This window comes from Lissotriton helveticus, chromosome 1_2 (assembly GCF_964261635.1).
Source record: "Lissotriton helveticus chromosome 1_2, aLisHel1.1, whole genome shotgun sequence".
NCBI lineage: Eukaryota > Metazoa > Chordata > Amphibia > Caudata > Salamandridae > Lissotriton > Lissotriton helveticus.
In genome coordinates this window covers 377,418,994-377,441,493 of record NC_136058.1, presented here as the reverse complement: position 1 = coordinate 377,441,493, position 22,500 = coordinate 377,418,994, and the positions used below count along the sequence as shown (strand labels likewise).

The 22,500-nt window shown below is 47.7% G+C and overlaps 29 non-coding genes across 29 annotated transcripts in view; 10 read left to right on the top strand and 19 right to left on the bottom strand.

Moving 5' to 3' along the window:
• Nucleotides 1-49, bottom strand: part of TRNAN-GUU (transfer RNA asparagine (anticodon GUU)) — a 74-nt gene extending 25 nt beyond the window's left edge. The window contains exon 1 of the tRNA in view: nucleotides 1-49. This exon is cut by the window's left edge and continues 25 nt beyond it. This is a non-coding gene — a tRNA (tRNA-Asn).
• A 207-nt stretch (nucleotides 50-256) lies between these two features.
• On the top strand, nucleotides 257-327 carry TRNAG-GCC (transfer RNA glycine (anticodon GCC)). Its single transcript has one exon. It is a non-coding gene; the product is annotated as a tRNA-Gly (tRNA).
• Nucleotides 328-718: 391 nt separating this feature from the next.
• On the bottom strand, nucleotides 719-792 carry TRNAN-GUU (transfer RNA asparagine (anticodon GUU)). Its single transcript has one exon. It is a non-coding gene; the product is annotated as a tRNA-Asn (tRNA).
• A 2,047-nt stretch (nucleotides 793-2,839) lies between these two features.
• Nucleotides 2,840-2,911, bottom strand: TRNAW-CCA (transfer RNA tryptophan (anticodon CCA)). Its single transcript has one exon. It is a non-coding gene; the product is annotated as a tRNA-Trp (tRNA).
• Nucleotides 2,912-3,159: 248 nt separating this feature from the next.
• TRNAN-GUU (transfer RNA asparagine (anticodon GUU)) lies at nucleotides 3,160-3,233 on the bottom strand. The gene has a single exon. It is a non-coding gene; the product is annotated as a tRNA-Asn (tRNA).
• A 2,058-nt stretch (nucleotides 3,234-5,291) lies between these two features.
• TRNAW-CCA (transfer RNA tryptophan (anticodon CCA)) lies at nucleotides 5,292-5,363 on the bottom strand. The gene has a single exon. It is a non-coding gene; the product is annotated as a tRNA-Trp (tRNA).
• Nucleotides 5,364-5,611: 248 nt separating this feature from the next.
• Nucleotides 5,612-5,685, bottom strand: TRNAN-GUU (transfer RNA asparagine (anticodon GUU)). Its single transcript has one exon. It is a non-coding gene; the product is annotated as a tRNA-Asn (tRNA).
• A 207-nt stretch (nucleotides 5,686-5,892) lies between these two features.
• On the top strand, nucleotides 5,893-5,963 carry TRNAG-GCC (transfer RNA glycine (anticodon GCC)). Its single transcript has one exon. It is a non-coding gene; the product is annotated as a tRNA-Gly (tRNA).
• A 1,627-nt stretch (nucleotides 5,964-7,590) lies between these two features.
• Nucleotides 7,591-7,661, top strand: TRNAG-GCC (transfer RNA glycine (anticodon GCC)). The gene has a single exon. It is a non-coding gene; the product is annotated as a tRNA-Gly (tRNA).
• Nucleotides 7,662-7,732: 71 nt separating this feature from the next.
• On the bottom strand, nucleotides 7,733-7,804 carry TRNAW-CCA (transfer RNA tryptophan (anticodon CCA)). Its single transcript has one exon. It is a non-coding gene; the product is annotated as a tRNA-Trp (tRNA).
• A 248-nt stretch (nucleotides 7,805-8,052) lies between these two features.
• TRNAN-GUU (transfer RNA asparagine (anticodon GUU)) lies at nucleotides 8,053-8,126 on the bottom strand. The gene has a single exon. It is a non-coding gene; the product is annotated as a tRNA-Asn (tRNA).
• A 207-nt stretch (nucleotides 8,127-8,333) lies between these two features.
• Nucleotides 8,334-8,404, top strand: TRNAG-GCC (transfer RNA glycine (anticodon GCC)). Its single transcript has one exon. It is a non-coding gene; the product is annotated as a tRNA-Gly (tRNA).
• Nucleotides 8,405-10,173: 1,769 nt separating this feature from the next.
• Nucleotides 10,174-10,245, bottom strand: TRNAW-CCA (transfer RNA tryptophan (anticodon CCA)). The gene has a single exon. It is a non-coding gene; the product is annotated as a tRNA-Trp (tRNA).
• Nucleotides 10,246-10,493: 248 nt separating this feature from the next.
• On the bottom strand, nucleotides 10,494-10,567 carry TRNAN-GUU (transfer RNA asparagine (anticodon GUU)). Its single transcript has one exon. It is a non-coding gene; the product is annotated as a tRNA-Asn (tRNA).
• Nucleotides 10,568-10,774: 207 nt separating this feature from the next.
• Nucleotides 10,775-10,845, top strand: TRNAG-GCC (transfer RNA glycine (anticodon GCC)). Its single transcript has one exon. It is a non-coding gene; the product is annotated as a tRNA-Gly (tRNA).
• Nucleotides 10,846-12,601: 1,756 nt separating this feature from the next.
• On the bottom strand, nucleotides 12,602-12,673 carry TRNAW-CCA (transfer RNA tryptophan (anticodon CCA)). The gene has a single exon. It is a non-coding gene; the product is annotated as a tRNA-Trp (tRNA).
• A 248-nt stretch (nucleotides 12,674-12,921) lies between these two features.
• On the bottom strand, nucleotides 12,922-12,995 carry TRNAN-GUU (transfer RNA asparagine (anticodon GUU)). Its single transcript has one exon. It is a non-coding gene; the product is annotated as a tRNA-Asn (tRNA).
• A 1,906-nt stretch (nucleotides 12,996-14,901) lies between these two features.
• Nucleotides 14,902-14,972, top strand: TRNAG-GCC (transfer RNA glycine (anticodon GCC)). The gene has a single exon. It is a non-coding gene; the product is annotated as a tRNA-Gly (tRNA).
• Nucleotides 14,973-15,043: 71 nt separating this feature from the next.
• On the bottom strand, nucleotides 15,044-15,115 carry TRNAW-CCA (transfer RNA tryptophan (anticodon CCA)). Its single transcript has one exon. It is a non-coding gene; the product is annotated as a tRNA-Trp (tRNA).
• A 248-nt stretch (nucleotides 15,116-15,363) lies between these two features.
• On the bottom strand, nucleotides 15,364-15,437 carry TRNAN-GUU (transfer RNA asparagine (anticodon GUU)). The gene has a single exon. It is a non-coding gene; the product is annotated as a tRNA-Asn (tRNA).
• A 207-nt stretch (nucleotides 15,438-15,644) lies between these two features.
• TRNAG-GCC (transfer RNA glycine (anticodon GCC)) lies at nucleotides 15,645-15,715 on the top strand. Its single transcript has one exon. It is a non-coding gene; the product is annotated as a tRNA-Gly (tRNA).
• A 1,769-nt stretch (nucleotides 15,716-17,484) lies between these two features.
• TRNAW-CCA (transfer RNA tryptophan (anticodon CCA)) lies at nucleotides 17,485-17,556 on the bottom strand. Its single transcript has one exon. It is a non-coding gene; the product is annotated as a tRNA-Trp (tRNA).
• A 248-nt stretch (nucleotides 17,557-17,804) lies between these two features.
• TRNAN-GUU (transfer RNA asparagine (anticodon GUU)) lies at nucleotides 17,805-17,878 on the bottom strand. The gene has a single exon. It is a non-coding gene; the product is annotated as a tRNA-Asn (tRNA).
• A 207-nt stretch (nucleotides 17,879-18,085) lies between these two features.
• TRNAG-GCC (transfer RNA glycine (anticodon GCC)) lies at nucleotides 18,086-18,156 on the top strand. The gene has a single exon. It is a non-coding gene; the product is annotated as a tRNA-Gly (tRNA).
• A 1,627-nt stretch (nucleotides 18,157-19,783) lies between these two features.
• TRNAG-GCC (transfer RNA glycine (anticodon GCC)) lies at nucleotides 19,784-19,854 on the top strand. Its single transcript has one exon. It is a non-coding gene; the product is annotated as a tRNA-Gly (tRNA).
• A 71-nt stretch (nucleotides 19,855-19,925) lies between these two features.
• On the bottom strand, nucleotides 19,926-19,997 carry TRNAW-CCA (transfer RNA tryptophan (anticodon CCA)). The gene has a single exon. It is a non-coding gene; the product is annotated as a tRNA-Trp (tRNA).
• A 248-nt stretch (nucleotides 19,998-20,245) lies between these two features.
• On the bottom strand, nucleotides 20,246-20,319 carry TRNAN-GUU (transfer RNA asparagine (anticodon GUU)). Its single transcript has one exon. It is a non-coding gene; the product is annotated as a tRNA-Asn (tRNA).
• A 207-nt stretch (nucleotides 20,320-20,526) lies between these two features.
• TRNAG-GCC (transfer RNA glycine (anticodon GCC)) lies at nucleotides 20,527-20,597 on the top strand. The gene has a single exon. It is a non-coding gene; the product is annotated as a tRNA-Gly (tRNA).
• Nucleotides 20,598-22,366: 1,769 nt separating this feature from the next.
• TRNAW-CCA (transfer RNA tryptophan (anticodon CCA)) lies at nucleotides 22,367-22,438 on the bottom strand. The gene has a single exon. It is a non-coding gene; the product is annotated as a tRNA-Trp (tRNA).
• Between the last annotated feature and the right edge of the window lie 62 nt (nucleotides 22,439-22,500).

Sequence of the window (22,500 nt, the reverse complement as noted above, 5' to 3'; positions counted from 1 at the left end):
AACCTTTCGGTTAACAGCCGAACGCGCTAACCGATTGCGCCACAGAGACGAGTGACTACAGCATCTTTCCTTAGACTCAATATATATCTTAATATGTATGTGCCTGCCTGGAGCTTGTCTTATATAAGCCATCATCATGTGAAACTTTGGCGTTGTCATGTCTGCTGCGCACACTTTGTTCATGTGTGTACAATTTAAGTGTGTGCACCTGATCACTGTCTTGGACAGAGCTATGCCTGTGAACTCCCCATGTGAAGCATTGGTGGTTCAGTGGTAGAATTCTCGCCTGCCACGCGGGAGGCCCGGGTTCGATTCCCGGCCAATGCAAGGCTGCGTTCCTTTGACTTTGTTTTCGAAAGGAAATATATGAACTCAGTGGGGAATAAAATGGTAAGCAGTGACCCCGACATGATTTGACCACGCAACCTTCTGATCTGGAGTCAGACGCGCTACCGTTGCGCCACAAGGTCCTTACACTTACAGCCTTCAAGCCAGATCAACAAATGCTGATGGCCTTTTGACTTATTTTCCCCTCCTCATATGCCTACAGTTGTATTACAGGGCTAGGCCTTTTGTTTTCTATCCTAATTATGAAATTGACTGCAGGTGCAGAGAGAACGCAGAGGATTGAAATGTTCAGATAAAGGGTCTTAAGCAGGAGAGAGCAGAGGTACGTATCTGTGTTTCATTAAAGTGTTTCATGCCGGCAAAAAGGATACGTCCCTGGGTGGGCTTGAACCACCAACCTTTCGGTTAACAGCCATACGCGCTAACCGATTGCGCCACAGAGACGAGTGACTACAGCATCTTTCCTTAGACTCAATATATATCTTGATATGTATGTGCCTGCCTGGAGCTTGTCTTATATAAGCCATCATCATGTGAAACTTTGGCGTTGTCATGTCTGCTGCGCACACTTTGTTCATATGTGTACAATTTAAGTGTGCGCACCTGATCACTGTCTTGGACAGAGCTATGCCTGTTAACTCCCCATGTGAAGCATTGGTGGTTCAGTGGTAGAATTCTCGCCTGCCACGCGGGAGGCCCGAGTTCGATTCCCGGCCAATGCAAGGCTGCGTTCCTTTGACTTTGTTTTCGAAAGGAAATATATGAACTCAGTGGGGAATAAAATGGTAAGCAGTGACCCCGACGTGATTTGACCACGCAACCTTCTGATCTGGAGTCAGACGCGCTACCGTTGCGCCACAAGGTCCTTACACTTACAGCCTTCAAGCCAGATCAACAAATGCTGATGGCCTTTTGACTTATTTTCCCCTCCTCATATGCCTACAGTTGTATTACAGGGCTAGGCCTTTTGTTTTCTATCCTAATTATGAAATTGACTGCAGGTGCAGAGAGAACGCAGAGGATTGAAATGTTCAGATAAAGGGTCTTAAGCAGGAGAGAGCAGAGGTACGTATCTGTGTTTCATTAAAGTGTTTCATGCAGGCAAAAAGGATACTTCCCTGGGTGGGCTTGAACCACCAACCTTTCTGTTAACAACCGAACGCGCTAACCATTTGCACCACAGAGGTTAATAACTGTAGCACAGTTCCTGAGACTCAATATATATCTTGATAAGTGTGTGCCTGCCTGGAGCTTGTGTTATATAATGCGTCTTTATGCCATACAGCATTTCTCATTTGCTTAGTGTCTTGTTATTGTTGGACGTAATGATGAATAGACTACTGTCTAATGGTCTTAGAGCCAGTATTACTACCGGTCCCAGTGTATGAGACACATACATGACTTTTCTGTTGCCTGCTTAGCATAGCTCCCTGCTCCTCTGTAGGTGTGCTACCAGCCAGTAAGGCGTGTGCCTTGCCCATCAGATGTGTTATGTTAGACTTGACTTCTCTGTGAGCAAAGTCTCCCTCCCATAGCAGGTGCTTTCTCTGAACTCTTGACTTGTAAGACTGCTGGGAAAGGCCCTCCCTAGCCCCTCACTCAGATAGATACATTTACCTTCAGAGCTCAGCTTTGGAGAAAGAGATTGGGGAGAGAGCAAATAGGGGAAGGCCCATGGTGCACACTTTATTTTACATAAAAGCTGGGGCTTGTGGGAGGACAGGGACAAGAGGGTTCTCAGGGAAAGAAATCCCAGGAGTATTGATGGCTAGGCCCTGAAACACAACAATCCCGGATTGGCAAGGCACAATATGCCTGTGCAACAGGCCTGACCCTAGGCTTCCGGAGTTCTTGGTCACAAAAGGCTCCAGTGATCTAAGCCCGACCAGGGCTGTGCCCGACCAGGGCTGTAGGCCGCGTTGGGAGCGCGTTAGGGACGCGTAAAGGGACGCAGGGCGCAGAACTCTGCCCGTTTCACCCCAGCATTTAGGGGAGGACACAGAATCTGGGAAAGCCAGTGGGAAGGATTTTCCAGGAGGAGAGTTCAGTGAGATAATCTGAAACACAATAGTGCTGGTGATCTGGCGGGTGCATTCTGTGAACCACTTTTGTCGGGAGCAGCCTGCCATCATGCCCTGATAAACACAACTCTAGTCCCAAGCCAGTGACCTCAGCAAATGCAAAGACATTCATAGTTATAGTCTCCTGCATCTGATTCTTGCCATCTTCATGTGAAACGTTGGCGTTATCATGTCTGCTGCGCACACTTTGTTCATATGTGTACAATTTAAGTGTGTGCACCTGATCACTGTCTTGGGCAGAGCTCTGCCTGTGAACGACCCATGTGAAGCATTGGTGGTTCAGTGGTAGAATTCTCGCCTGCCACGCGGGAGGCCCGGGTTCGATTCCCAGCCAATGCAAGACTGCTTTCTTTTGACTTTGTTTTCGAAAGGAAATATATGACCTCAGTGGGGAATAAAATGGTAAGCAGTGACCCCGACGTGATTTGAACACGCAACCTTCTGATCTGGAGTCAGACGCGCTACCGTTACGCCACGAGGTCCTTACACTTACAGCTTTCGGAGCCAGATCAACAAATGCTGTGGGCCTTTTGACTTATTTTCCCCTCCTCATATGCCTACAGTTGTATTACAGAGCTTGACCTTTTGTTTTCTATCCTAATTATGAAATTGACTGCAGGTGCCGAGAGAACGCAGAGAATTGAAATATTCAGGGAAAGGGTGTCCAGCAAGAGAGAGCAAAGGTATGTATCTGTTTTCCATTCAAGTGTTTCATTCAGGCAAAATAATACGTCCCTGGGTGGGCTTGAACCACCAACCTTTCGGTTAACAGCCGAACGCGCTAACCGATTGCGCCACAGAGACGAGTGACTACAGCATCTTTCCTTAGACTCAATATATATCTTGATATGTATGTGCCTGCCTGGAGCTTGTCTTATATAAGCCATCATCATGTGAAACTTTGGCGTTGTCATGTCTGCTGCGCACACTTTGTTCATATGTGTACAATTTAAGTGTGTGCACCTGATCACTGTCTTGGACAGAGCTATGCCTGTGAACTCCCCATGTGAAGCATTGGTGGTTCAGTGGTAGGATTCTCGCCTGCCATGCGGGAGGCCCGGGTTCGATTCCCGGGCAATGCAAGGCTGCGTTCCTTTGACTTTGTTTTCGAAAGGAAATATATGAACTCAGTGGGGAATAAAATGGTAAGCAGTGACCCCGATGTGATTTGACCACGCAACCTTCTGATCTGGAGTCAGACGCGCTACCGTTGCGCCACAAGGTCCTTACACTTACAGCCTTCAAGCCAGATCAACAAATGCTGATGGCCTTTTGACTTATTTTCCCCTCCTCATATGCCTACAGTTGTATTACAGGGCTAGGCCTTTTGTTTTCTATCCTAATTATGAAATTGACTGCAGGTGCAGAGAGAACGCAGAGGATTGAAATGTTCAGATAAAGGGTCTTAAGCAGGAGAGAGCAGAGGTACGTATCTGTGTTTCATTAAAGTGTTTCATGCCGGCAAAAAGGATACTTCCCTGGGTGGGCTTGAACCACCAACCTTTCTGTTAACAACCGAACGCGCTAACCATTTGCACCACAGAGGTTAATAACTGTAGCACAGTTCCTGAGACTCAATATATATCTTGATAATTGTGTGCCTGCCTGGAGCTTGTGTTATATAATGCGTCTTTATGCCATACAGCATTTCTCATTTGCTTAGTGTCTTGTTATTGTTGGACGTAATGATGAATAGACTACTGTCTAATGGTCTTAGAGCCAGTATTACTACCGGTCCCAGTGTATGAGACACATACATGACTTTTCTGTTGCCTGCTTAGCATAGCTCCCTGCTCCTCTGTAGGTGTGCTACCAGCCAGTAAGGCGTGTGCCTTGCCCATCAGATGTGTTATGTTAGACTTGACTTCTCTGTGAGCAAAGTCTCCCTCCCATAGCAGGTGCTTTCTCTGAACTCTTGACTTGTAAGACTGCTGGGAAAGGCCCTCCCTAGCCCCTCACTCAGATAGATACATTTACCTTCAGAGCTCAGCTTTGGAGAAAGAGATTGGGGAGAGAGCAAATAGGGGAAGGCCCATGGTGCACACTTTATTTTACATAAAAGCTGGGGCTTGTGGGAGGACAGGGACAAGAGGGTTCTCAGGGAAAGAAATCCCAGGAGTATTGATGGCTAGGCCCTGAAACACAACAATCCCGGATTGGCAAGGCACAATATGCCTGTGCAACAGGCCTGACCCTAGGCTTCCGGAGTTCTTGGTCACAAAAGGCTCCAGTGATCTAAGCCCGACCAGGGCTGTGCCCGACCAGGGCTGTAGGCCGCGTTGGGAGCGCGTTGGGAGCGCGTTAGGGACGCGTAAAGGGACGCAGGGCGCAGAACTCTGCCCGTTTCACCCCAGCATTTAGGGGAGGACACAGAATCTGGGAAAGCCAGTGGGAAGGATTTTCCAGGAGGAGAGTTCAGTGAGATAATCTGAAACACAATAGTGCTGGTGATCTGGCGGGTGCATTCTGTGAACCACTTTTGTCGGGAGCAGCCTGCCATCATGCCCTGATAAACACAACTCTAGTCCCAAGCCAGTGACCTCAGCAAATGCAAAGACATTCATAGTTATAGTCTCCTGCATCTGATTCTTGCCATCTTCATGTGAAACGTTGGCGTTATCATGTCTGCTGCGCACACTTTGTTCATATGTGTACAATTTAAGTGTGTGCACCTGATCACTGTCTTGGGCAGAGCTCTGCCTGTGAACGACCCATGTGAAGCATTGGTGGTTCAGTGGTAGAATTCTCGCCTGCCACGCGGGAGGCCCGGGTTCGATTCCCAGCCAATGCAAGACTGCTTTCTTTTGACTTTGTTTTCGAAAGGAAATATATGACCTCAGTGGGGAATAAAATGGTAAGCAGTGACCCCGACGTGATTTGAACACGCAACCTTCTGATCTGGAGTCAGACGCGCTACCGTTACGCCACGAGGTCCTTACACTTACAGCTTTCGGAGCCAGATCAACAAATGCTGTGGGCCTTTTGACTTATTTTCCCCTCCTCATATGCCTACAGTTGTATTACAGAGCTTGACCTTTTGTTTTCTATCCTAATTATGAAATTGACTGCAGGTGCCGAGAGAACGCAGAGAATTGAAATATTCAGGGAAAGGGTGTCCAGCAAGAGAGAGCAAAGGTATGTATCTGTTTTCCATTCAAGTGTTTCATTCAGGCAAAATAATACGTCCCTGGGTGGGCTTGAACCACCAACCTTTCGGTTAACAGCCGAACGCGCTAACCGATTGCGCCACAGAGACGAGTGACTACAGCATCTTTCCTTAGACTCAATATATATCTTGATATGTATGTGCCTGCCTGGAGCTTGTCTTATATAAGCCATCATCATGTGAAACTTTGGCGTTGTCATGTCTGCTGCGCACACTTTGTTCATATGTGTACAATTTAAGTGTGTGCACCTGATCACTGTCTTGGACAGAGCTATGCCTGTGAACTCCCCATGTGAAGCATTGGTGGTTCAGTGGTAGAATTCTCGCCTGCCACGCGGGAGGCCCGGGTTCGATTCCCGGCCAATGCAAGGCTGCGTTCCTTTGACTTTGTTTTCGAAAGGAAATATATGAACTCAGTGGGGAATAAAATGGTAAGCAGTGACCCCGACGTGATTTGACCACGCAACCTTCTGATCTGGAGTCAGACGCGCTACCGTTGCGCCACAAGGTCCTTACACTTACAGCCTTCAAGCCAGATCAACAAATGCTGATGGCCTTTTGACTTATTTTCCCCTCCTCATATGCCTACAGTTGTATTACAGGGCTAGGCCTTTTGTTTTCTATCCTAATTATGAAATTGACTGCAGGTGCAGAGAGAACGCAGAGGATTGAAATGTTCAGATAAAGGGTCTTAAGCAGGAGAGAGCAGAGGTACGTATCTGTGTTTCATTAAAGTGTTTCATGCCGGCAAAAAGGATACTTCCCTGGGTGGGCTTGAACCACCAACCTTTCTGTTAACAACCGAACGCGCTAACCATTTGCACCACAGAGGTTAATAACTGTAGCACAGTTCCTGAGACTCAATATATATCTTGATAATTGTGTGCCTGCCTGGAGCTTGTGTTATATAATGCGTCTTTATGCCATACATCATTTCTCATTTGCTTAGTGTCTTGTTATTGTTGGACGTAATGATGAATAGACTACTGTCTAATGGTCTTAGAGCCAGTATTACTACCGGTCCCAGTGTATGAGACACATACATGACTTTTCTGTTGCCTGCTTAGCATAGCTCCCTGCTCCTCTGTAGGTGTGCTACCAGCCAGTAAGGCGTGTGCCTTGCCCATCAGATGTGTTATGTTAGACTTGACTTCTCTGTGAGCAAAGTCTCCCTCCCATAGCAGGTGCTTTCTCTGAACTCTTGACTTGTAAGACTGCTGGGAAAGGCCCTCCCTAGCCCCTCACTCAGATAGATACATTTACCTTCAGAGCTCAGCTTTGGAGAAAGAGATTGGGGAGAGAGCAAATAGGGGAAGGCCCATGGTGCACACTTTATTTTACATAAAAGCTGGGGCTTGTGGGAGGACAGGGACAAGAGGGTTCTCAGGGAAAGAAATCCCAGGAGTATTGATGGCTAGGCCCTGAAACACAACAATCCCGGATTGGCAAGGCACAATATGCCTGTGCAACAGGCCTGACCCTAGGCTTCCGGAGTTCTTGGTCACAAAAGGCTCCAGTGATCTAAGCCCGACCAGGGCTGTGCCCGACCAGGGCTGTAGGCCGCGTTGGGAGCGCGTTAGGGACGCGTAAAGGGACGCAGGGCGCAGAACTCTGCCCGTTTCACCCCAGCATTTAGGGGAGGACACAGAATCTGGGAAAGCCAGTGGGAAGGATTTTCCAGGAGGAGAGTTCAGTGAGATAATCTGAAACACAATAGTGCTGGTGATCTGGCGGGTGCATTCTGTGAACCACTTTTGTCGGGAGCAGCCTGCCATCATGCCCTGATAAACACAACTCTAGTCCCAAGCCAGTGACCTCAGCAAATGCAAAGACATTCATAGTTATAGTCTCCTGCATCTGATTCTTGCCATCTTCATGTGAAACTTTGGCGTTATCATGTCTGCTGCGCACACTTGGTTCATATGTGTACAATTTAAGTGTGTGCACCTGATCACTGTCTTGGGTAGAGCTCTGCCTGTGAACAACCCATGTGAAGCATTGGTGGTTCAGTGGTAGAATTCTCGCCTGCCACGCGGGAGGCCCGGGTTCGATTCCCGGCCAATGCAAGACTGCTTTCTTTTGACTTTGTTTTCGAAAGGAAATATATGACCTCAGTGGGGAATAAAATGGTAAGCAGTGACCCCGACGTGATTTGAACACGCAACCTTCTGATCTGGAGTCAGACGCGCTACCGTTGCGCCACGAGGTCCTTACACTTACAGCTTTCGGAGCCAGATCAACAAATGCTGTGGGCCTTTTGACTTATTTTCCCCTCCTCATATGCCTACAGTTGTATTACAGAGCTTGACCTTTTGTTTTCTATCCTAATTATGAAATTGACTGCAGGTGCCGAGAGAACGCAGAGAATTGAAATATTCAGGGAAAGGGTGTCCAGCAAGAGAGAGCAAAGGTATGTATCTGTTTTCCATTCAAGTGTTTCATTCAGGCAAAATAATACGTCCCTGGGTGGGCTTGAACCACCAACCTTTCGGTTAACAGCCGAACGCGCTAACCGATTGCGCCACAGAGACGAGTGACTACAGCATCTTTCCTTAGACTCAATATATATCTTGATATGTATGTGCCTGCCTGGAGCTTGTCTTATATAAGCCATCATCATGTGAAACTTTGGCGTTGTCATGTCTGCTGCGCACACTTTGTTCATATGTGTACAATTTAAGTGTGTGCACCTGATCACTGTCTTGGACAGAGCTATGCCTGTGAACTCCCCATGTGAAGCATTGGTGGTTCAGTGGTAGAATTCTCGCCTGCCACGCGGGAGGCCCGGGTTCGATTCCCGGCCAATGCAAGGCTGCGTTCCTTTAACTTTGTTTTCGAAAGGAAATATATGAACTCAGTGGGGAATAAAATGGTAAGCAGTGACCCCGACGTGATTTGACCACGCAACCTTCTGATCTGGAGTCAGACGCGCTACCGTTGCGCCACAAGGTCCTTACACTTACAGCCTTCAAGCCAGATCAACAAATGCTGATGGCCTTTTGACTTATTTTCCCTTCCTCATATGCCTACAGTTGTATTACAGGGCTAGGCCTTTTGTTTTCTATCCTAATTATGAAATTGACTGCAGGTGCAGAGAGAACGCAGAGGATTGAAATGTTCAGATAAAGGGTCTTAAGCAGGAGAGAGCAGAGGTACGTATCTGTGTTTCATTAAAGTGTTTCATGCCGGCAAAAAGGATACTTCCCTGGGTGGGCTTGAACCACCAACCTTTCTGTTAACAACCGAACGCGCTAACCATTTGCACCACAGAGGTTAATAACTGTAGCACAGTTCCTGAGACTCAATATATATCTTGATAATTGTGTGCCTGCCTGGAGCTTGTGTTATATAATGCGTCTTTATGCCATACAGCATTTCTCATTTGCTTAGTGTCTTGTTATTGTTGGACGTAATGATGAATAGACTACTGTCTAATGGTCTTAGAGCCAGTATTACTACCGGTCCCAGTGTATGAGACACATACATGACTTTTCTGTTGCCTGCTTAGCATAGCTCCCTGCTCCTCTGTAGGTGTGCTACCAGCCAGTAAGGCGTGTGCCTTGCCCATCAGATGTGTTATGTTAGACTTGACTTCTCTGTGAGCAAAGTCTCCCTCCCATAGCAGGTGCTTTCTCTGAACTCTTGACTTGTAAGACTGCTGGGAAAGGCCCTCCCTAGCCCCTCACTCAGATAGATACATTTACCTTCAGAGCTCAGCTTTGGAGAAAGAGATTGGGGAGAGAGCAAATAGGGGAAGGCCCATGGTGCACACTTTATTTTACATAAAAGCTGGGGCTTGTGGGAGGACAGGGACAAGAGGGTTCTCAGGGAAAGAAATCCCAGGAGTATTGATGGCTAGGCCCTGAAACACAACAATCCCGGATTGGAAAGGCACAATATGCCTGTGCAACAGGCCTGACCCTAGGCTTCCGGAGTTCTTGGTCACAAAAGGCTCCAGTGATCTAAGCCCGACCAGGGCTGTGCCCGACCAGGGCTGTAGGCCGCGTTGGGAGCGCGTTAGGGACGCGTAAAGGGACGCAGGGCGCAGAACTCTGCCCGTTTCACCCCAGCATTTAGGGGAGGACACAGAATCTGGGAAAGCCAGTGGGAAGGATTTTCCAGGAGGAGAGTTCAGTGAGATAATCTGAAACACAATAGTGCTGGTGATCTGGCGGGTGCATTCTGTGAACCACTTTTGTCGGGAGCAGCCTGCCATCATGCCCTGATAAACACAACTCTAGTCCCAAGCCAGTGACCTCAGCAAATGCAAAGACATTCATAGTTATAGTCTCCTGCATCTGATTCTTGCCATCTTCATGTGAAACGTTGGCGTTATCATGTCTGCTGCGCACACTTTGTTCATATGTGTACAATTTAAGTGTGTGCACCTGATCACTGTCTTGGGCAGAGCTCTGCCTGTGAACGACCCATGTGAAGCATTGGTGGTTCAGTGGTAGAATTCTCGCCTGCCACGCGGGAGGCCCGGGTTTGATTCCCAGCCAATGCAAGACTGCTTTCTTTTGACTTTGTTTTCGAAAGGAAATATATGACCTCAGTGGGGAATAAAATGGTAAGCAGTGACCCCGACGTGATTTGAACACGCAACCTTCTGATCTGGAGTCAGACGCGCTACCGTTACGCCACGAGGTCCTTACACTTACAGCTTTCGGAGCCAGATCAACAAATGCTGTGGGCCTTTTGACTTATTTTCCCCTCCTCATATGCCTACAGTTGTATTACAGAGCTTGACCTTTTGTTTTCTATCCTAATTATGAAATTGACTGCAGGTGCCGAGAGAACGCAGAGAATTGAAATATTCAGGGAAAGGGTGTCCAGCAAGAGAGAGCAAAGGTATGTATCTGTTTTCCATTCAAGTGTTTCATTCAGGCAAAATAATACGTCCCTGGGTGGGCTTGAACCACCAACCTTTCGGTTAACAGCCTAACGCGCTAACCGATTGCGCCACAGAGACGAGTGACTACAGCATCTTTCCTTAGACTCAATATATATCTTGATATGTATGTGCCTGCCTGGAGCTTGTCTTATATAAGCCATCATCATGTGAAACTTTGGCGTTGTCATGTCTGCTGCGCACACTTTGTTCATATGTGTACAATTTAAGTGTGTGCACCTGATCACTGTCTTGGACAGAGCTATGCCTGTGAACTCCCCATGTGAAGCATTGGTGGTTCAGTGGTAGAATTCTCGCCTGCCACGCGGGAGGCCCGGGTTCGATTCCCGGCCAATGCAAGGCTGCGTTCCTTTGACTTTGTTTTCGAAAGGAAATATATGAACTCAGTGGGGAATAAAATGGTAAGCAGTGACCCCGACGTGATTTGACCACGCAACCTTCTGATCTGGAGTCAGACGTGCTACCGTTGCGCCACAAGGTCCTTACACTTACAGCCTTCAAGCCAGATCAACAAATGCTGATGGCCTTTTGACTTATTTTCCCCTCCTCATATGCCTACAGTTGTATTACAGGGCTAGGCCTTTTGTTTTCTATCCTAATTATGAAATTGACTGCAGGTGCAGAGAGAACGCAGAGGATTGAAATGTTCAGATAAAGGGTCTTAAGCAGGAGAGAGCAGAGGTACGTATCTGTGTTTCATGCCGGCAAAAAGGATACTTCCCTGGGTGGGCTTGAACCACCAACCTTTCTGTTAACAACCGAACGCACTAACCATTTGCACCACAGAGGTTAATAACTGTAGCACAGTTCCTGAGACTCAATATATATCTTGATAATTGTGTGCCTGCCTGGAGCTTGTGTTATATAATGCGTCTTTATGCCATACAGCATTTCTCATTTGCTTAGTGTCTTGTTATTGTTGGACGTAATGATGAATAGACTACTGTCTAATGGTCTTAGAGCCAGTATTACTACCGGTCCCAGTGTATGAGACACATACATGACTTTTCTGTTGCCTGCTTAGCATAGCTCCCTGCTCCTCTGTAGGTGTGCTACCAGCCAGTAAGGCGTGTGCCTTGCCCATCAGATGTGTTATGTTAGACTTGACTTCTCTGTGAGCAAAGTCTCCCTCCCATAGCAGGTGCTTTCTCTGAACTCTTGACTTGTAAGACTGCTGGGAAAGGCCCTCCCTAGCCCCTCACTCAGATAGATACATTTACCTTCAGAGCTCAGCTTTGGAGAAAGAGATTGGGGAGAGAGCAAATAGGGGAAGGCCCATGGTGCACACTTTATTTTACATAAAAGCTGGGGCTTGTGGGAGGACAGGGACAAGAGGGTTCTCAGGGAAAGAAATCCCAGGAGTATTGATGGCTAGGCCCTGAAACACAACAATCCCGGATTGGCAAGGCACAATATGCCTGTGCAACAGGCCTGACCCTAGGCTTCCGGAGTTCTTGGTCACAAAAGGCTCCAGTGATCTAAGCCCGACCAGGGCTGTGCCCGACCAGGGCTGTAGGCCGCGTTGGGAGCGCGTTAGGGACGCATAAAGGGACGCAGGGCGCAGAACTCTGCCCGTTTCACCCCAGCATTTAGGGGAGGACACAGAATCTGGGAAAGCCAGTGGGAAGGATTTTCCAGGAGGAGAGTTCAGTGAGATAATCTGAAACACAATAGTGCTGGTGATCTGGCGGGTGCATTCTGTGAACCACTTTTGTCGGGAGCAGCCTGCCATCATGCCCTGATAAACACAACTCTAGTCCCAAGCCAGTGACCTCAGCAAATGCAAAGACATTCATAGTTATAGTCTCCTGCATCTGATTCTTGCCATCTTCATGTGAAACGTTGGCGTTATCATGTCTGCTGCGCACACTTTGTTCATATGTGTACAATTTAAGTGTGTGCACCTGATCACTGTCTTGGGCAGAGCTCTGCCTGTGAACGACCCATGTGAAGCATTGGTGGTTCAGTGGTAGAATTCTCGCCTGCCACGCGGGAGGCCCGGGTTCGATTCCCAGCCAATGCAAGACTGCTTTCTTTTGACTTTGTTTTCGAAAGGAAATATATGACCTCAGTTGGGAATAAAATGGTAAGCAGTGACCCCGACGTGATTTGAACACGCAACCTTCTGATCTGGAGTCAGACGCGCTACCGTTACGCCACGAGGTCCTTACACTTACAGCTTTCGGAGCCAGATCAACAAATGCTGTGGGCCTTTTGACTTATTTTCCCCTCCTCATATGCCTACAGTTGTATTACAGAGCTTGACCTTTTGTTTTCTATCCTAATTATGAAATTGACTGCAGGTGCCGAGAGAACGCAGAGAATTGAAATATTCAGGGAAAGGGTGTCCAGCAAGAGAGAGCAAAGGTATGTATCTGTTTTCCATTCAAGTGTTTCATTCAGGCAAAATAATACATCCCTGGGTGGGCTTGAACCACCAACCTTTCGGTTAACAGCCGAACGCGCTAACCGATTGCGCCACAGAGACGAGTGACTACAGCATCTTTCCTTAGACTCAATATATATCTTGATATGTATGTGCCTGCCTGGAGCTTGTCTTATATAAGCCATCATCATGTGAAACTTTGGCGTTGTCATGTCTGCTGCGCACACTTTGTTCATATGTGTACAATTTAAGTGTGTGCACCTGATCACTGTCTTGGACAGAGCTATGCCTGTGAACTCCCCATGTGAAGCATTGGTGGTTCAGTGGTAGAATTCTCGCCTGCCACGCGGGAGGCCCGGGTTCGATTCCAGGGCCAATGCAAGGCTGCGTTCCTTTGACTTTGTTTTCGAAAGGAAATATATGAACTCAGTGGGGAATAAAATGGTAAGCAGTGACCCCGACGTGATTTGACCACGCAACCTTCTGATCTGGAGTCAGACGCGCTACCGTTGCGCCACAAGGTCCTTACACTTACAGCCTTCAAGCCAGATCAACAAATGCTGATGGCCTTTTGACTTATTTTCCCCTCCTCATATGCCTACAGTTGTATTACAGGGCTAGGCCTTTTGTTTTCTATCCTAATTATGAAATTGACTGCAGGTGCAGAGAGAACGCAGAGGATTGAAATGTTCAGATAAAGGGTCTTAAGCAGGAGAGAGCAGAGGTACGTATCTGTGTTTCATTAAAGTGTTTCATGCCGGCAAAAAGGATACTTCCCTGGGTGGGCTTGAACCACCAACCTTTCTGTTAACAACCGAACGCGCTAACCAGTTGCACCACAGAGGTTAATAACTGTAGCACAGTTCCTGAGACTCAATATATATCTTGATAATTGTGTGCCTGCCTGGAGCTTGTGTTATATAATGCGTCTTTATGCCATACAGCATTTCTCATTTGCTTAGTGTCTTGTTATTGTTGGACGTAATGATGAATAGACTACTGTCTAATGGTCTTAGAGCCAGTATTACTACCGGTCCCAGTGTATGAGACACATACATGACTTTTCTGTTGCCTGCTTAGCATAGCTCCCTGCTCCTCTGTAGGTGTGCTACCAGCCAGTAAGGCGTGTGCCTTGCCCATCAGATGTGTTATGTTAGACTTGACTTCTCTGTGAGCAAATTCTCCCTCCCATAGCAGGTGCTTTCTCTGAACTCTTGACTTGTAAGACTGCTGGGAAAGGCCCTCCCTAGCCCCTCACTCAGATAGATACATTTACCTTCAGAGCTCAGCTTTGGAGAAAGAGATTGGGGAGAGAGCAAATAGGGGAAGGCCCATGGTGCACACTTTATTTTACATAAAAGCTGGGGCTTGTGGGAGGACAGGGACAAGAGGGTTCTCAGGGAAAGAAATCCCAGGAGTATTGATGGCTAGGCCCTGAAACACAACAATCCCGGATTGGCAAGGCACAATATGCCTGTGCAACAGGCCTGACCCTAGGCTTCCGGAGTTCTTGGTCACAAAAGGCTCCAGTGATCTAAGCCCGACCAGGGCTGTGCCCGACCAGGGCTGTAGGCCGCGTTGGGAGCGCGTTAGGGACGCGTAAAGGGACGCAGGGCGCAGAACTCTGCCCGTTTCACCCCAGCATTTAGGGGAGGACACAGAATCTGGGAAAGCCAGTGGGAAGGATTTTCCAGGAGGAGAGTTCAGTGAGATAATCTGAAACACAATAGTGCTGGTGATCTGGCGGGTGCATTCTGTGAACCACTTTTGTCGGGAGCAGCCTGCCATCATGCCCTGATAAACACAACTCTAGTCCCAAGCCAGTGACCTCAGCAAATGCAAAGACATTCATAGTTATAGTCTCCTGCATCTGATTCTTGCCATCTTCATGTGAAACGTTGGCGTTATCATGTCTGCTGCGCACACTTGGTTCATATGTGTACAATTTAAGTGTGTGCACCTGATCACTGTCTTGGGTAGAGCTCTGCCTGTGAACAACCCATGTGAAGCATTGGTGGTTCAGTGGTAGAATTCTCGCCTGCCACGCGGGAGGCCCGGGTTCGATTCCCGGCCAATGCAAGACTGCTTTCTTTTGACTTTGTTTTCGAAAGGAAATATATGACCTCAGTGGGGAATAAAATGGTAAGCAGTGACCCCGACGTGATTTGAACACGCAACCTTCTGATCTGGAGTCAGACGCGCTACCGTTGCGCCACGAGGTCCTTACACTTACAGCTTTCGGAGCCAGATCAACAAATGCTGTGGGCCTTTTGACTTATTTTCCCCTCCTCATATGCCTACAGTTGTATTACAGAGCTTGACCTTTTGTTTTCTATCCTAATTATGAAATTGACTGCAGGTGCCGAGAGAACGCAGAGAATTGAAATATTCAGGGAAAGGGTGTCCAGCAGGAGAGAGCAAAGGTATGTATCTGTTTTCCATTCAAGTGTTTCATTCAGGCAAAATAATACGTCCCTGGGTGGGCTTGAACCACCAACCTTTCGGTTAACAGCCGAACGCGCTAACCGATTGCGCTACAGAGACGAGTGACTACAGCATCTTTCCTTAGACTCAATATATATCTTGATATGTATGTGCCTGCCTGGAGCTTGTCTTATATAAGCCATCATCATGTGAAACTTTGGCGTTGTCATGTCTGCTGCGCACACTTTGTTCATATGTGTACAATTTAAGTGTGTGCACCTGATCACTGTCTTGGACAGAGCTATGCCTGTGAACTCCCCATGTGAAGCATTGGTGGTTCAGTGGTAGAATTCTCGCCTGCCACGCGGGAGGCCCGGGTTCGATTCCCGGCCAATGCAAGGCTGCGTTCCTTTGACTTTGTTTTCGAAAGGAAATATATGAACTCAGTGGGGAATAAAATGGTAAGCAGTGACCCCGACGTGATTTGACCACGCAACCTTCTGATCTGGAGTCAGACGCGCTACCGTTGCGCCACAAGGTCCTTACACTTACAGCCTTCAAGCCAGATCAACAAATGCTGATGGCCTTTTGACTTATTTTCCCCTCCTCATATGCCTACAGTTGTATTACAGGGCTAGGCCTTTTGTTTTCTATCCTAATTATGAAATTGACTGCAGGTGCAGAGAGAACGCAGAGGATTGAAATGTTCAGATAAAGGGTCTTAAGCAGGAGAGAGCAGAGGTACTTATCTGTGTTTCATTAAAGTGTTTCATGCCGGCAAAAAGGATACTTCCCTGGGTGGGCTTGAACCACCAACCTTTCTGTTAACAACCGAACGCGCTAACCATTTGCACCACAGAGGTTAATAACTGTAGCACAGTTCCTGAGACTCAATATATATCTTGATAATTGTGTGCCTGCCTGGAGCTTGTGTTATATAATGCGTCTTTATGCCATACAGCATTTCTCATTTGCTTAGTGTCTTGTTATTGTTGGACGTAATGATGAATAGACTACTGTCTAATGGTCTTAGAGCCAGTATTACTACCGGTCCCAGTGTATGAGACACATACATGACTTTTCTGTTGCCTGCTTAGCATAGCTCCCTGCTCCTCTGTAGGTGTGCTACCAGCCAGTAAGGCGTGTGCCTTGCCCATCAGATGTGTTATGTTAGACTTGACTTCTCTGTGAGCAAAGTCTCCCTCCCATAGCAGGTGCTTTCTCTGAACTCTTGACTTGTAAGACTGCTGGGAAAGGCCCTCCCTAGCCCCTCACTCAGATAGATACATTTACCTTCAGAGCTCAGCTTTGGAGAAAGAGATTGGGGAGAGAGCAAATAGGGGAAGGCCCATGGTGCACACTTTATTTTACATAAAAGCTGGGGCTTGTGGGAGGACAGGGACAAGAGGGTTCTCAGGGAAAGAAATCCCAGGAGTATTGATGGCTAGGCCCTGAAACACAACAATCCCGGATTGGCAAGGCACAATATGCCTGTGCAACAGGCCTGACCCTAGGCTTCCGGAGTTCTTGGTCACAAAAGGCTCCAGTGATCTAAGCCCGACCAGGGCTGTGCCCGACCAGGGCTGTAGGCCGCGTTGGGAGCGCGTTAGGGACGCGTAAAGGGACGCAGGGCGCAGAACTCTGCCCGTTTCACCCCAGCATTTAGGGGAGGACACAGAATCTGGGAAAGCCAGTGGGAAGGATTTTCCAGGAGGAGAGTTCAGTGAGATAATCTGAAACACAATAGTGCTGGTGATCTGGCGGGTGCATTCTGTGAACCACTTTTGTCGGGAGCAGCCTGCCATCATGCCCTGATAAACACAACTCTAGTCCCAAGCCAGTGACCTCAGCAAATGCAAAGACATTCATAGTTATAGTCTCCTGCATCTGATTCTTGCCATCTTCATGTGAAACGTTGGCGTTATCATGTCTGCTGCGCACACTTTGTTCATATGTGTACAATTTAAGTGTGTGCACCTGATCACTGTCTTGGGCAGAGCTCTGCCTGTGAACGACCCATGTGAAGCATTGGTGGTTCAGTGGTAGAATTCTCGCCTGCCACGCGGGAGGCCCGGGTTCGATTCCCAGCCAATGCAAGACTGCTTTCTTTTGACTTTGTTTTCGAAAGGAAATATATGACCTCAGTTGGGAATAAAATGGTAAGCAGTGACCCCGACGTGATTTGAACACGCAACCTTCTGATCTGGAGTCAGACGCGCTACCGTTACGCCACGAGGTCCTTACACTTACAGCTTTCGGAGCCAGATCAACAAATGCTGTGGGCCTTTTGACTTATTTTCCCCTCCTCATATGCCTACAGTTGTATTACAAAGCTTGACCTTTTGTTTTCTATCCTAATTATGAAATTGACTGCAGGTGCCGAGAGAACGCAGAGAATTGAAATATTCAGGGAAAGGGTGTCCAGCAAGAGAGAGCAAAGGTATGTATCTGTTTTCCATTCAAGTGTTTCATTCAGGCAAAATAATACATCCCTGGGTGGGCTTGAACCACCAACCTTTCGGTTAACAGCCGAACGCGCTAACCGATTGCGCCACAGAGACGAGTGACTACAGCATCTTTCCTTAGACTCAATATATATCTTGATATGTATGTGCCTGCCTGGAGCTTGTCTTATATAAGCCATCATCATGTGAAACTTTGGCGTTGTCATGTCTGCTGCGCACACTTTGTTCATATGTGTACAATTTAAGTGTGTGCACCTGATCACTGTCTTGGACAGAGCTATGCCTGTGAACTCCCCATGTGAAGCATTGGTGGTTCAGTGGTAGAATTCTCGCCTGCCACGCGGGAGGCCCGGGTTCGATTCCCGGCCAATGCAAGGCTGCGTTCCTTTGACTTTGTTTTCGAAAGGAAATATATGAACTCAGTGGGGAATAAAATGGTAAGCAGTGACCCCGACGTGATTTGACCACGCAACCTTCTGATCTGGAGTCAGACGCGCTACCGTTGCGCCACAAGGTCCTTACACTTACAGCCTTCAAGCCAGATCAACAAATGCTGATGGCCTTTTGACTTATTTTCCCCTCCTCATATGCCTACAGTTGTATTACAGGGCTAGGCCTTTTGTTTTCTATCCTAATTATGAAATTGACTGCAGGTGCAGAGAGAACGCAGAGGATTGAAATGTTCAGATAAAGGGTCTTAAGCAGGAGAGAGCAGAGGTACGTATCTGTGTTTCATTAAAGTGTTTCATGCCGGCAAAAAGGATACTTCCCTGGGTGAGCTTGAACCACCAACCTTTCTGTTAACAACCGAACGCGCTAACCAGTTGCACCACAGAGGTTAATAACTGTAGCACAGTTCCTGAGACTCAATATATATCTTGATAATTGTGTGCCTGCCTGGAGCTTGTGTTATATAATGCGTCTTTATGCCATACAGCATTTCTCATTTGCTTAGTGTCTTGTTATTGTTGGACGTAATGATGAATAGACTACTGTCTAATGGTCTTAGAGCCAGTATTACTACCGGTCCCAGTGTATGAGACACATACATGACTTTTCTGTTGCCTGCTTAGCATAGCTCCCTGCTCCTCTGTAGGTGTGCTACCAGCCAGTAAGGCGTGTGCCTTGCCCATCAGATGTGTTATGTTAGACTTGACTTCTCTGTGAGCAAATTCTCCCTCCCATAGCAGGTGCTTTCTCTGAACTCTTGACTTGTAAGACTGCTGGGAAAGGCCCTCCCTAGCCCCTCACTCAGATAGATACATTTACCTTCAGAGCTCAGCTTTGGAGAAAGAGATTGGGGAGAGAGCAAATAGGGGAAGGCCCATGGTGCACACTTTATTTTACATAAAAGCTGGGGCTTGTGGGAGGACAGGGACAAGAGGGTTCTCAGGGAAAGAAATCCCAGGAGTATTGATGGCTAGGCCCTGAAACACAACAATCCCGGATTGGCAAGGCACAATATGCCTGTGCAACAGGCCTGACCCTAGGCTTCCGGAGTTCTTGGTCACAAAAGGCTCCAGTGATCTAAGCCCGACCAGGGCTGTGCCCGACCAGGGCTGTAGGCCGCGTTGGGAGCGCGTTAGGGACGCGTAAAGGGACGCAGGGCGCAGAACTCTGCCCGTTTCACCCCAGCATTTAGGGGAGGACACAGAATCTGGGAAAGCCAGTGGGAAGGATTTTCCAGGAGGAGAGTTCAGTGAGATAATCTGAAACACAATAGTGCTGGTGATCTGGCGGGTGCATTCTGTGAACCACTTTTGTCGGGAGCAGCCTGCCATCATGCCCTGATAAACACAACTCTAGTCCCAAGCCAGTGACCTCAGCAAATGCAAAGACATTCATAGTTATAGTCTCCTGCATCTGATTCTTGCCATCTTCATGTGAAACGTTGGCGTTATCATGTCTGCTGCGCACACTTGGTTCATATGTGTACAATTTAAGTGTGTGCACCTGATCACTGTCTTGGGTAGAGCTCTGCCTGTGAACAACCCATGTGAAGCATTGGTGGTTCAGTGGTAGAATTCTCGCCTGCCACGCGGGAGGCCCGGGTTCGATTCCCGGCCAATGCAAGACTGCTTTCTTTTGACTTTGTTTTCGAAAGGAAATATATGACCTCAGTGGGGAATAAAATGGTAAGCAGTGACCCCGACGTGATTTGAACACGCAACCTTCTGATCTGGAGTCAGACGCGCTACCGTTGCGCCACGAGGTCCTTACACTTACAGCTTTCGGAGCCAGATCAACAAATGCTGTGGGCCTTTTGACTTATTTTCCCCTCCTCATATGCCTACAGTTGTATTACAGAGCTTGACCTTTTGTTTTCTATCCTAATTATGAAATTGACTGCAGGTGCCGAGAGAACGCAGAGAATTGAAATATTCAGGGAAAGGGTGTCCAGCAGGAGAGAGCAAAGGTATGTATCTGTTTTCCATTCAAGTGTTTCATTCAGGCAAAATAATACGTCCCTGGGTGGGCTTGAACCACCAACCTTTCGGTTAACAGCCGAACGCGCTAACCGATTGCGCTACAGAGACGAGTGACTACAGCATCTTTCCTTAGACTCAATATATATCTTGATATGTATGTGCCTGCCTGGAGCTTGTCTTATATAAGCCATCATCATGTGAAACTTTGGCGTTGTCATGTCTGCTGCGCACACTTTGTTCATATGTGTACAATTTAAGTGTGTGCACCTGATCACTGTCTTGGACAGAGCTATGCCTGTGAACTCCCCATGTGAAGCATTGGTGGTTCAGTGGTAGAATTCTCGCCTGCCACGCGGGAGGCCCGGGTTCGATTCCCGGCCAATGCAAGGCTGCGTTCCTTTGACTTTGTTTTCGAAAGGAAATATATGAACTCAGTGGGGAATAAAATGGTAAGCAGTGACCCCGACGTGATTTGACCACGCAACCTTCTGATCTGGAGTCAGACGCGCTACCGTTGCGCCACAAGGTCCTTACACTTACAGCCTTCAAGCCAGATCAACAAATGCTGATGGCCTTTTGACTTATTTTCCCCTCCTCATATGCCTACAGTTGTATTACAGGGCTAGGCCTTTTGTTTTCTATCCTAATTATGAAATTGACTGCAGGTGCAGAGAGAACGCAGAGGATTGAAATGTTCAGATAAAGGGTCTTAAGCAGGAGAGAGCAGAGGTACGTATCTGTGTTTCATTAAAGTGTTTCATGCCGGCAAAAAGGATACTTCCCTGGGTGGGCTTGAACCACCAACCTTTCTGTTAACAACCGAACGCGCTAACCATTTGCACCACAGAGGTTAATAACTGTAGCACAGTTCCTGAGACTCAATATATATCTTGATAATTGTGTGCCTGCCTGGAGCTTGTGTTATATAATGCGTCTTTATGCCATACAGCATTTCTCATTTGCTTAGTGTCTTGTTATTGTTGGACGTAATGATGAATAGACTACTGTCTAATGGTCTTAGAGCCAGTATTACTACCGGTCCCAGTGTATGAGACACATACATGACTTTTCTGTTGCCTGCTTAGCATAGCTCCCTGCTCCTCTGTAGGTGTGCTAACAGCCAGTAAGGCGTGTGCCTTGCCCATCAGATGTGTTATGTTAGACTTGACTTCTCTGTGAGCAAAGTCTCCCTCCCATAGCAGGTGCTTTCTCTGAACTCTTGACTTGTAAGACTGCTGGGAAAGGCCCTCCCTAGCCCCTCACTCAGATAGATACATTTACCTTCAGAGCTCAGCTTTGGAGAAAGAGATTGGGGAGAGAGCAAATAGGGGAAGGCCCATGGTGCACACTTTATTTTACATAAAAGCTGGGGCTTGTGGGAGGACAGGGACAAGAGGGTTCTCAGGGAAAGAAATCCCAGGAGTATTGATGGCTAGGCCCTGAAACACAACAATCCCGGATTGGCAAGGCACAATATGCCTGTGCAACAGGCCTGACCCTAGGCTTCCGGAGTTCTTGGTCACAAAAGGCTCCAGTGATCTAAGCCCGACCAGGGCTGTGCCCGACCAGGGCTGTAGGCCGCGTTGGGAGCGCGTTAGGGACGCGTAAAGGGACGCAGGGCGCAGAACTCTGCCCGTTTCACCCCAGCATTTAGGGGAGGACACAGAATCTGGGAAAGCCAGTGGGAAGGATTTTCCAGGAGGAGAGTTCAGTGAGATAATCTGAAAAACAATAGTGCTGGTGATCTGGCGGGTGCATTCTGTGAACCACTTTTGTCGGGAGCAGCCTGCCATCATGCCCTGATAAACACAACTCTAGTCCCAAGCCAGTGACCTCAGCAAATGCAAAGACATTCATAGTTATAGTCTCCTGCATCTGATTCTTGCCATCTTCATGTGAAACGTTGGCGTTATCATGTCTGCTGCGCACACTTTGTTCATATGTGTACAATTTAAGTGTGTGCACCTGATCACTGTCTTGGGCAGAGCTCTGCCTGTGAACAACCCATGTGAAGCATTGGTGGTTCAGTGGTAGAATTCTCGCCTGCCACGCGGGAGGCCTGGGTTCGATTCCTGGCCAATGCAAGACTGCTTTCTTTTGACTTTGTTTTCGAAAGGAAATATATGACCTCAGTGGGGAATAAAATGGTAAGCAGTGACCCCGACGTGATTTGAACACGCAACCTTCTGATCTGGAGTCAGACGCGCTACCGTTGCGCCACGAGGTCCTTACACTTACAGCTTTCGGAGCCAGATCAACAAATGCTGTGGGCCTTTTGACTTATTTTCC